This window comes from Nerophis ophidion, linkage group LG23, assembly GCF_033978795.1.
Source record: "Nerophis ophidion isolate RoL-2023_Sa linkage group LG23, RoL_Noph_v1.0, whole genome shotgun sequence".
Taxonomy (NCBI): domain Eukaryota; kingdom Metazoa; phylum Chordata; class Actinopteri; order Syngnathiformes; family Syngnathidae; genus Nerophis; species Nerophis ophidion.
The window spans coordinates 15068808-15081307 of NC_084633.1; the positions used below are offsets into that span (position 1 = coordinate 15068808).

A 12500-nucleotide genomic window follows, 5' to 3' on the forward strand; every position below is an offset into this window, starting at 1 on the left:
AGCGACGATTCCCCCAGTAATTTGAGCAAGGATGAAAGATTCGTGGATGAGGAAAGTGAGAGTGAAGGACTAGGAAAAAAAAAAAGCAGAGGGCAGTGGGAGCGATTTAGATGTTGTTAGACACATTTACTAGGATAATTCTGGAAAATCCCTTATCTGCTTATTGTGTTACTAGTGTTTTAGTGAGATTATATGGTACCTGAAAGTCGGAAGGGTGTGGCCACCGCCAGTGTCTCCGGTGGGAGGAGGCAAGAGAGTCCGCAAGCTTCGCTCATGCCTACGGTAAGAGCCGACTTATTACCACCATTTTCTCACTGAAACCTGCCGGTTGACATGTGGTCAGGAACCATGTTCGCTTGAGCGCTCTGTTCCATAGTAAAGCTTCACCTTCGGGAATGTGAACAAGGAAACACCGGCTGTGTTTGTGTTGCTAAAGGCGGCCGCAATACACCGCTTCCCACCAACATCTTTCTTCTTTGACGTCTCCATTATTAATTGAACAAATTGCAAAAGATTCAGCAACATAGATGTCCAGAATACTGTGTATTCATGCGATTAAAGCAGACGACTTATAGCTTGGATCCGGCTGGAAAAAAAATGTCCGCTACAATCCGAGCTACAATCAACAGGATACTTAGCGCCAAATTTAAAATTACAATTAAGTAAACTAAAAAGGCCGTATTGGCATGTATTGCAATGTTAATATTTCATCATTGATATATAAACTATCAGACTGCGTGGTCGGTAGTAGTGGCTTTCAGTAGGCCTTTAAACTCGATATACACAAAGTATTTGGTTACCTGCCTTTCGCAGCTATTAGAGCTTCGACTCTTCTGGGAAGGCTGTCCACAAGGTTGTGGAGTGTGTTTATAGGAATTTTCCACCATTCTTCCAAAAGCGCATTGGTGAGGTCACACACTGATGTTGGTCGAGAAGGCCTGGCTCTCAGTCTCCGTTCTAATTCATCCCACAGGTGTTCTATGGGGTTCAGGTCAGGACTCTGTGCAGGCCAGTCAAGGTCATCCACAACAGACTCTGTCATCCATGTCTTTATGGACCTTGCTTTGTGCACTGGTGCACGGTCATGTTTGAATAGGAAAGGGCTCCAAACTGTTCCCACAAGGTTGGGAGCATGGAATTGTCCAAAATGTTTTGGTATCCTGGAGCATTCAAAGTTTATTTCACTGGAACTAAAGGGCCAAGCCCAACTCCTGGAATGAAAAAAAAAAAAAAAACACCATAACTCCTCCTCCACCAAATTTCACACTCGTAACAATGCAGTCCGAAATGTAGCGTTCTCCTTGGCAACCTCAAAACTTGTCCATGAGTTTACCAGATGGAAAAGCGTGATTCATCACTCCAGAGAACGTGTCTCCACTGCTCTAGAGACCAGAGGCGACGTGCTTTACACCACTGCATCCGACGCTTTGCATTGGACTTGGTGGTGTACTGCATGGCTTAGATGCAGCTGCCCGGCCATGGAAACCCATTCCATGAAGCTCTCTGCGTACTGTACGTGGGCTAATTAGAAGGTCACATGAAGTTTGGAGCTCTGTAGCAACTGACTGTGCAGAAAGTCTTTGCACTATGCACTTCAGCATCTGCTGACCCCTCTCTGTCAGTCTACACGACCTATCACTTGGTGGCTGAGTTGCTGTTGTTCCCCAAACTCTTCCATTTTCCTATAATAAAACCGACAGTTGAATTTGGAATATTTAGGAGCGAGGAAAATTTCAAGACTGGAGATCAGTGAGCTCTTGAGAGCGGCCCATTCTTTCACAAATGTTTGTAGAAACCGTCTCCATACTTGGTCAACAGCCATACAGGTCACACTGAGGGTGGCCGTATAAACAACACCGTTACAAATATGCGCCACACTGTGAACCCACAACAAACAAGAATGACTAACACATTTTGGTGAGAACATCCGCACCGTAACACAACATAAACACAAGTGCTTGATTTTATGCACCTGTGATTAGGACACCTGATTCGTGTGTGCTAAGTGCTAACTTTTTTAGCTATTTGTACTTGGGAGGAGGAAGGGGAGGGGTTTAGTAGCCCATGGAGGGCGAGCGGGGGAGAATCAAGGAACACAACGAATAAGCGATGTTTGGTCATTTTAACGTGAAATAATTTATATCGCTATTATGTTTTTAATTCGTATTTTGTTAAAAAATATATCGACATATATTACAAACTCGATATACCGCCCAGCCCTACCAACTAGTAAATAAAACGTCAACTTCTGCATACTCGCCTACAACTACGGTTTTCCCGTAATTAGTACGGTTTTTGATAATCCATTCCGGTTCACAGCTAAAAAAAGTACAGTTTTACATTAAATCTAATTAACTTAAAAATCGAATCTAGATATCTGCTTAACTACATTTGGACATCCGTGATTGGTTGGTGGGTTTATTATGATGAGTCACGATTGGTTAAAAGTAGGGCAACACATTAGGGACGGGCCAATCAGAGGCAAGAAAGGGCGGGTCATTGAACCAGGAAGAGAAATCACAACACATCCCATTAAAATTCAATTAAAAAGTACCTGCCTTTAAATTTTTTTTTTTTTAATGTTTGATACATTTTATATTATTTGCACAACTATGTTATCTATTAGATGTAGAAAGGTACATTTTTAATTTAATTATGTTATGTAATTCTGTGCTACTTAAACAGTTTATTTTCGGTGCTGTTAATACCCGTCTTGACTAACTGGGTTAATAAAAGTGTTTACAGTACAGTCGTCATTCACTTCAATTTCACTGTATATTCGCTCAAAAATTAATATCTTTATATAAATATTTTTTACCGGAAAATATATGGAATATCGAGTTTAAGTACAAATATATCGGGATATACTTTTTCGTTTATATACGTCATCATCATCATGTTTGATTACATATTATTCTATATGGCTTGAAACAAAAAAAAGGAATATTCGTAAAGATGTCCGATATGCCGATATTATCGGCCGATAAATGCTTTAAAATGTAATATCGCAAATTATCAGTATCGGTTTCAAAAAGTAAAATGTATAACTTTTTAAAACTTTGCTGTACGGTGTGGTACACGAATGTAGGGAGAAGTACAGAGCGCCAATAAACCTTAAAGGTACTGCCCAATCACATAACACCTGCATGCATACTTGGTCAACAGCCATACAGGTCACACTGAGGGTGGCCGTATAAACAACTTTAACACTGTTACAAATATGCGCCACACTGTGAACCCACACCAAACAAGAATGGCTAACACATTTTGGGAGAACATCTGCACCGTAACACAACGCTACAATATAAATACCCCTCACCACCCACACACCTCAATTCCGCCCACCTCAACCTCCTCATGCCCTCTCAGGGAGAGCATGTCCCAAATTCCAAGCTGCTGTTTTGAGGCATGTTAAAAAAAAAATGCACTTTGTGACTTCAGTAATAAATATGGTAGTGCCAAGTTGGCATTTTTTTCCATAACTTGAGTTGATTTATTTTGGAAAACTTTGTTCCATTGTTTAATGCATTCAGCGGGGGGGCATAACAACACAATTAGGCATAATAATGTGTTAATTCCACGACTATATATATCGGTATAGGTTGATATCGTAATCGGCAATTAAGAGGTGGACGATAACGGAATATCGGATATTGGCAAAAAAGCCATTATCGGACATCTCTAAAAAATTTGGTCCAACTTTGAGGAAATAAATCTAAATTTGTTGCAAGACTTAGTGCTTGATTTACTAAATGTTTTGTGTGTACTAAAACATGTGCAAATTTGATAGCACACGCAAAGCTGATACATGTGCAAAGTGGATGGCGGCTCTTAAGTGAGCAGAATAAGGTGTGCAATCCATTTTGCAGGTCTGCATTCTATAATATGCAAAATAGGTGCCGATAATCAACATGCCCAGTATACTGGGAGGAGAAAATGCAAAATATATCATGTGTTTAACTAAATGATGTTAACTATCAATCAATCAAACTTTATTGCAGAACCCATCGTCCAAGTAGACATACACTACATAAAACAAAAATACAGTATAAAAAGCATTATCCCATGCTATTAAAAACAGTTTTTGTGCGTATTCAAAAAGCCACTGCCTGACCAGGGCTCAGAAAATCTGCAGAGACTCCTCCCACCCCAACCAAGGACTGTTGTCACTGCTGGACTCTAGAAAGAGGTTCCGCAGCTTCTGTAGCAGAACCTTCAGGTTCTGTAACAGCTTCTTCCCTCAGACTCTTGAACGCATCATAATATTCCCCCTCAATTCCCCCCAATTGTTTTGAAGGGGGAATTGCAAACGTCCTGTTGATTTTTGCTGAAGGAGGTCAATGAATGAAATCTAGGTCTAAGTGAGACCTATATAGAGGTTTTTGTTTCATGTCGCTACGACATTCCTACTGGAAGTTACAGGCAGTTTTGTCTGTTTTCTTCCTAGGAGCTGTTTTGTCTGTGTTTTATTCCTAGGGGGCGCTAGAGCGCAATTTTGAGTTTTAGGGTTAGGTTTTCTTGATTATATCATACTTTTCGCCAGTTCTGATGTGTGTTTCCAGTTTGGTGAGTTTTGAAGCATGTTAAGGGGGTCAAATTACAGCTCAAAGAGGCTAAGGTGAGTGTTTTTACAATACTTTAGATTTGAAGGGGAAATTGCAAACTTCCTGTTGCTTTTTGCTGAAGGGTGTCAGTGTATGAAATCTAGGTCTAAGTGAGACCTATATAGAGTTTTTGTTTCATGTCGCTACAACATTCCTACTGGAAGTTACAGGCAGTTTTGTCTGTATTTTCTTCCTAGAAGCAGTTTTGTCTGTGTGTTACTTCTAGGGGTCGCTAGAGCGGAATTTTGAGTTTTGGAGTTAGGTTTTCTTGATTAAATGGCAATTTTCTCCAGTTCTGATGTGTGTGTCCAGTTTGGTGAGTTTTGAAGCATGTTAAGGGGGTCAAATTACAGCTCAAAGAGGCTAAGGTGAGTGTTTTTACAATACTTTTGTTTTGAAGGGGGAATTGCAGACTTCCTGTTGATTTTTGGTGAAGGATGTCAGTGAATGAAATCTAGGTCTAAGTGAGACCTATATAGAGTTTTTGTTTCATGTCTGTATGACATTCCTACTAGAAGTTACAGGCAGTTCTGTCTGTATTTTCTTCCTAGGAACAGTTTTGTCTGTGTTTTATTCCTAGGGGGCGCTAGAGTGCAATTTTGAGTTTTGGGGTTAGGTTTCCTTGATTAGATCGCAATTTTCGCCAGTTCTGATGTGTGTGTCCAGTTTGGTGAGTTTTGAAGCATGTTAAGGGGGTCAAATTACAGCTCAAAGAGGCTAAGGGGAGTGTTTTTACAATACTTTTGTTTTGAAGGGGGAATTGCAAACTTCCTGTTGATTTTTGCTGAAGGATGTCAGTGTATGAAATCTAGGTGTAAGCAAGACATATATAGATGTTTTTGTTTCATGTCTCTACGACATTCCTACTGGAAGTTACAGGCAGTTTTGTCTGTATTTTCTTCCTAGGAGCAGTTTTGTCTGTGTTTTATTCATAGGGGGCGCTAGAGTGCAATTTTGAGTTTTGGGGTTAGGTTTTCTTGATTAGATTGCAATTTTTGCCAGTTCTGATGTGTGTGTCCAGTTTGGTGAGTTTTGAAGCATGTTAAGGGGGTCAAATTACAGCTCAAAGAGGCTAAGGTGAGTGTTTTTACAATACTTTTGTTTTGAAGGGGGAATTGCAAACTTCCTGTTGATTTTTGCTGAAGGATGTCAGTGAATGAAATCTAGGTCTAAGTGAGACCTACATAGAGGTTTTTGTTTCATGTCGCTATGACATTCTAAGTGGAAGTTACAGGCAGTTTTGTCTGCATTTTCTTCCTAGGAGCAGTTTTGTCTGTGTTTTATTCCTAAGGGGTGCTAGAGTGCAATTTTGAGTTTTGGGGTTAGGTTTTCTTGATTAGATCGCAAATTTCACCAGTTCTGATGTGTGTCCAGTTTGGTGAGTTTTGAAGCATGTTAAGGGGGTCAAATTACAGCTCAAAGAGGCTAAGGTGAGTGTTTTTACTATACTTTTGTTTTGATGGGGGAAATTGCAAACTTCCTGTTGCTTTTTGCTGAAGGGTGTCAGTGTATGAAATCTAGGTCTAAGTGAGACCTATATAGAGTTTTTGTTTCATGTCGCTACAACATTCCTACTGGAAGTTACAGGCAGTTTTGTCTGTATTTTCTTCCTAGAAGCAGTTTTGTCTGTGTGTTACTTCTAGGGGTCGCTAGAGCGGAATTTTGAGTTTTGGAGTTAGGTTTTCTTGATTAAATGGCAATTTTCTCCAGTTCTGATGTGTGTGTCCAGTTTGGTGAGTTTTGAAGCATGTTAAGGGGGTCAAATTACAGCTCAAAGAGGCTAAGGTGAGTGTTTTTACAATACTTTTGTTTTGAAGGGGGAATTGCAAACTTCCTGTTGATTTTTGCTGAAGGATGTCAGTGTATGAAATCTAGGTGTAAGCAAGACCTATATAGATGTTTTTGTTTCATGTCTCTACGACATTCCTACTGGAAGTTACAGGCAGTTTTGTCTGTATTTTCTTCCTAGGAACAGTTTTGTCTGTGTTTTATTCCTAGGGGGCGCTAGGGGGCGATTTTGAGTTTTGGGGTTAGGTTTTCTTGATTAAATCACAATTTTCGCCAGTTCTGATGTCTGTGTCCAGTTTGGTGAGTTTTGAAGCATGTTAAGGGTCAAATTACAGCTCAAAGAGGCTAAGGTGAGTGTTTTTACAATACTTTTGTTTTGAAGGGGGAATTGCAAACTTCCTGTTGATGTTTGCTGAAGGATGTCAGAGTATGAAATCTAGGTCTAAGTGAGATCTATATAGAGGTGTTTGTTTCATGTCGCTACGGCATTCCTACTGGAAGTTACAGACAGTTTTGTCTGTTTTTTCTTCCTAGGAGCAGTTTTGTCTGTGTTTTATTCATAGGGGGCGCTAGAGTGCAATTTTGAGTTGTGGGGTTAGGTGTTGATTAAATCGCAATTTTCGCCAGTTCTGATGTGTGTGTCCAGTTTGGTGAGTTTTGAAGCATGTTAAGGAGGTCAAATTACAGCTCAAAGAGGCTAAGTTGAGTGTTTTTACAATACTTTTGTTTTGAAGGGGAAATTGCAAACTTCCTGTTAATTTTTGCTGATGGATGTCAGTGGATGAAATCTAGGTTTAAGTGAGACCTATATAGAGGTTTTTGTTTCATGTTGCTACAACATTCCTACTGGAAGTTACAGGCAGTTTTGTCTGATTTTTTTTCCTAGGATCAGTTTTGTCTGTGTTTTATTCATAGGGGGCGCTAGAGCGCAATTTTGAGTTTTGGGGTTAGGTTTTGTTGATTAAATCGCAATTTTCGCTAGTCCTGATGTGTGTCCAGTTTGGTGAGTTTTGAAGCATGTTAAGGGGGTCACATTACAGCTCAAAGAGGCTAAGGTGAGTGTTTTTACTATATTTTTGTTTTGGAGGGGGAATTGCAAACTTCTTTTTGCTTTTTGCTGAAGGGTGTCAGTGTATGAAATCTAGGTCTAAGTAAGACCTATATAGAGGTTTTTGTTTCATGTCGCTACAACATTCCTACTGGAAGTTACAGGCAGTTTTGTCTGTATTTTCTTCCTAGAAGCAGTTTTGTCTGTGTGTTACTTCTAGGGGGCGCTAGAGCGGAATTTTGAGTTTTGGAGTTAGGTTTTCTTGATTAAATGGCAATTTTCTCCAGTTCTGATGTGTGTGTCCAGTTTGGTGAGTTTTGAAGCATGTTAAGGGGGTCAAATTACAGCTCAAAGAGGCTAAGGTTAGTGTTTTTACAATACTTTTGTTTTGAAGGGGGAATTGCAAACTTCCTGTTGATTTTTGCTGAGGGATGTCAGTGGATGAAATCTAGGTCTAAGTGAGACCTATATAGAGGTTTTCGTTTCATGTCGCTACGACATTCCTACTGGAAGTTACAGGCAGTTTTGTCTGTGTTTTCTTCCTAGGAACAGTTTTGTCTGTGTTTTATTCCTAGGGGGCGCTAGAGTGCAATTTTGAGTTTTGGGGTTAGGTTTCCTTGATTAGATCGCAATTTTCGCCAGTTCTGATGTGTGTGTCCAGTTTGGTGAGTTTTGAAGCATGTTAAGGGGGTCAAATTACAGCTCAAAGAGGCCAAGGTGAGTGTTTTTACAATACTTTTGTTTTGAAGGGGGAATTGCAAACTTCCTGTTAATTTTTGCTGAAGGATGTCAGTGTATGAAAACTAGGTCTAAGTGAGACCTACATAGAGGTTTTTGTTTCATCTCTGTACGACATTCCTACTGGAAGTTACAGGCAGTTTTGTCTGTATTTTCTTCCTAGGAGCAGTTTTGTCTGTGTTTTATCCCTAGGGGGCGCTAGAGGGCAATTTTGAGTTTTGGGGTTAGGTTTCCTTGATTAGATCGCAATTTTCGCCAGTTCTGATGTGTGTGTCCAGTTTGGTGAGTTTTGAAGCATGTTAAGGGGGTCAAATTACAGCTCAAAGAGGCTAAGGTGAGTGTTTTTACAATACTTTTGATTTGAAGGGGGAATTGCAAACTTCCTGTGGATTTTTGCTGAAGGATGTCAGAGTATGAAATCCAGGTCTAAGTGAGACCTATATAGAGGTTTTCGTTTCATGTCGCTACGACATTCCTACTGGAAGTTACATGCAGTTTTGTCTGTGTTTTCTTCCTAGGAACAGTTTTGTCTGTGTTTTATTCCTAGGGGGTGCTAGAGCGCAATTTTGAATTTTGGGGTTAGGTGTTTTGATTAAATCGCAATGTTCTCCAGTTCTGATGTGTGTGTCCAGTTTGGTGAGTTTTGAAGCATGTTAAGGGGGTCAAATTACAGCTCAGAGTCTAAGGTGAGTGTTTTTTTACAATACTTTTGTTTTGAAGGGGGAATTGCAAACTTCCTGTTGATTTTTGCTGAAGGATGTCAGTGTATGAAATCTAGGTCTAAGTGAGACCTATATAGAGGTTTTCGTTTCATGTCGCTACGACATTCCTACTGGAAGTTACAGGCAGTTTTGTCTGTATTTTCTTCCTAGGAGCAGTTTTGTCTGTGTTTTATTCCTAGGGGGCGCTAGAATGAAATTTTGGGTTTTGGGGTTTGATTTTCTTGATTAGATTGCAATTTTCGCCAGTTCTGATGTGTGTGTCCAGTTTGGTGAGTTTTGAAGCATGTTAAGGGGGTCAAATTACAGCTCAAAGAGGCAAAGGTGAGTGTTTTTACTATACTTTTGTTTTGAAGGGGGAATTGCAAACTTCCTGTTGATTTTTGCTGAAGGATGTCAGTGAATGAAATCTAGGTCTAAGTGAGACCTATGTAGATTTTTTTGTTTCATGTCACTACGACATTCCTACTGGAAGTTACAGGCCGTTTTGTCTGTATTTTCTTCCTAGGAGCAGTTTTGTCTGTGTGTTATTCATAGGAGGCGCTAAAGCGCAATTTTGAGTTTTGGGGTTAGGTTTTCTTGATTAAATCACAATTGTCGCCAGTCCTGATGTGTGTGTCCAGTTTGGTGAGTTTTGAAGCATGTTAAGGAGGTCACATTACAGCTCAAAGAGGCTAAGGTGAGTGTTTTTACAATACTTTTGTTTTGAAGGGGGAATTGCAAACTTTCTGTTGATTTTTGCTGAAGGATGTCAGTGTATGAAATCTAGGTCTAAGTGAGACCTATATAGAGGTTTTTGTTTCATGTCGCTACAACATTCCTACTGGAAGTTACAGGCAGTTTTGTCTGATTTTTTTTCCTAGGATCAGTTTTGTCTGTGTTTTATTCATAGGGGGCGCTAGAGCGCAATTTTGAGTTTTGGGGTTAGGTTTTGTTGATTAAATCGCAATTTTTTCCAGTTCTGATGTGTGTGTCCAGTTTGGTGAGTTTTGAAGCATGTTAAGGGGGTCAAATTACAGCTCAAAGTAAAGCAAATGTGTCTAAAAACATCTGAATCGCTTCCAATGCAATCGCCTTTTTTTTTTTTTTTTACTTTATAATTTTTTTTTTTTTCTAGTCCTTCGCTATCAATATCCTCGCTCAAATTAATGGGGAAATTGTCGTTTTCTCGGTCCGAATAGCTCTTGCTGTCGGAGGCTCCCATTATAAACAATGTGAGGATGACGTCATCGTCTGCTACTTCCGGTACAGGCAAGGCTTTTTTATTAGCGACCAAAAGTTGCGAACTTTATCGTCGATGTTCTCTACTAAATCCTTTCAGCAAATATATGGCAATATGGCGAAATGATCAAGTATGACACATAGAATGGACCTGCTAGCCCCGTTTAAATAAGAAAATCTCATTTCAGTAGGCCTTTAATGAGGACAAGATAATTCACCCTCTTTCTTTTCATTCCGCTATGGTACGAATGCGCGTAGCCGCTAAAAGCGCTGAAAAATGTGGATGCTCTTGAAGTATGAACATGGCGATTTATCAACACCGGGGAACCTACCGACTTTAATGATCATTTATCGTCGGTTAAGTGACTTATTGGATATCGGTCTAGGAATGTGCCAATCAATTGGCCACCGATCAGTATCGGACGATATTCGTGAAAAAGTATGTGATCATTTTTGCTAGTTAATGCCTTTCAATGCCGATCACAAATACTGAAGTTTCCTCTCTGGCTGTCGTATTTATTTTTAGTCCCCCCCCCCCGCTGAAAAGCAGCTAGCAACTAATGTGTCTCTATTCTATACACTTTGTGAAACTGCTCTTCTAAGCTGATAATAATCACCTCTTTTATGGCAAATAAACTGCATTTCTTTATTTAAGTATATTTTACAAGTATCATTTTCATGTAGCATTCTTATGGAGGAAGTGGCTGAACATGTTACACACAGAGAATAAGGAACTAGTCTAAATATTGTTGATAATGTTAAAGGCCTACTGAAATGAGATTTTTCTTATTTAAACGGGGATAGCAGGTCCATTCTATGTGTCATACTTGATCATTTCGCGATATTGCCATGTTTTTGCTGAAAGGATTTAGTAGAGAACATTGATGATAAAGTTCGCAACTTTTGGTCGCTAATTAAAAAGCCTTGCCTGTACCGGAAGTAGCGGACGATGTGCGCGTGACGTCACCGGTTGTGGAGCTCCTCACATCTGAACATTGTTTACAATCATGGCCACCAGCAGCGAGAGCGATTCAGACCGAGAAAGCGACGAGTTCCCCATTAATTTGAGCGAGGATGAAAGATTCGTGGATGAGGAAAATGAGAGTGAAGGACTAGAAAAAGAAAAAAAAAGACTAGGACAGTGGGAGTGATTCAGATGTTATTAGACAAATTTACTAGGATACTTCTGAAAAATCCCTTATCTGCTTATTGTGTTACTAGTGTTTTAGTGAGATTATATGGTCGTACTCGTACAACCTGAAGGTCGGCCCCACACCTTTCTTCAGCACCAGTCGACGGGTGTTGGCGATGCCCATCTCTGCCCTTCGTAAGGGACCTTCTTCGAAACACGATCTTTCGAAATGATCGCTGCATAATACACTTTACTTTGTGTGTGTGGTCCAATCCATCCATCCATTTTCTACCGCGTATTCCCTTTTGGGGTCGCTGGCGCCTATCTCAGCTACAATCGGGCGGAAGGCCGGGTACACCCTGGACAAGTCGCCACGTCATCGCAGGGCCAACACAGATAGACAGACAACATTCACACTCACATTCGCACAATTTAGTGTTGCCAATCAACCTATCCCCAGGTGCATGTCTTTGGAAGTGGGAGGAAGCCGGAGTACCCGGAGGGAACCCACGCATTCACGGGGAGAACATGCAAACTCCACACAGAAAGATCCCGAGCCTGGATTTGAACCCAGGACTGCAGGACCTTCGTATTGTGAGGCAGACGCACTAACCCCTCTTCCACTGTGGAATTTTGCGATGGAAACAGACGACTTAATAGCTGGGAACGATGCTGGAAGAAAATGTCCTCTACAATTCGTGACGTCAGCAGGATACTTCGGCGCAAAATTTAAAATTGCAATTTAGTAAACATGTGTTGCAATGTTAATATTTCATCATTGATATAAAAACTATCAGACTGCGTGGTCGGTAGTAGTGGGTTTCAGTAGGCCTTTAAACCCCTCCCCTTCCTCCTTCCAAGACGTGCTTGCATGTTTAAGAACATCCATGATTGGTTGGTTGTTTACTATGATGAGTCACGATTGGTTAGGAACAGGCCAATCAGAGGCAAGGTAGGGCGGGTCATCGAACCAGGAAGGGAAATCACAAACTGCCTGCCTGCAAATGTATTTATTTTTATCTGGGTTTGATGCATTTTACGTAGAAATATATTTTTTTCTATTTTATTTGTGTTATGTAATTTTGTGCTACTTAAATGGTTTATTTTCTGTGTGATTAATACCCATCTTGACGAACCGGGTGAATAAAAGTGCCAGCGACTGTTTACAGTACGGTTGTCATTCACTTAAATTTCAGTGAATTTCGCAAAAAAAAAATATGTATACTTTCACCGAAAAATATATGGAGATG

At 40.2% G+C, this 12500-nt stretch overlaps 1 protein-coding gene across 1 annotated transcript in view; it reads left to right on the forward strand.

Moving 5' to 3' along the window:
• The window catches only part of map2k6 (mitogen-activated protein kinase kinase 6), a 50605-nt gene that overhangs the window by 4246 nt on the left and 33859 nt on the right, over positions 1–12500 (forward strand). The gene's annotated exons all lie outside the window — the stretch shown is intronic.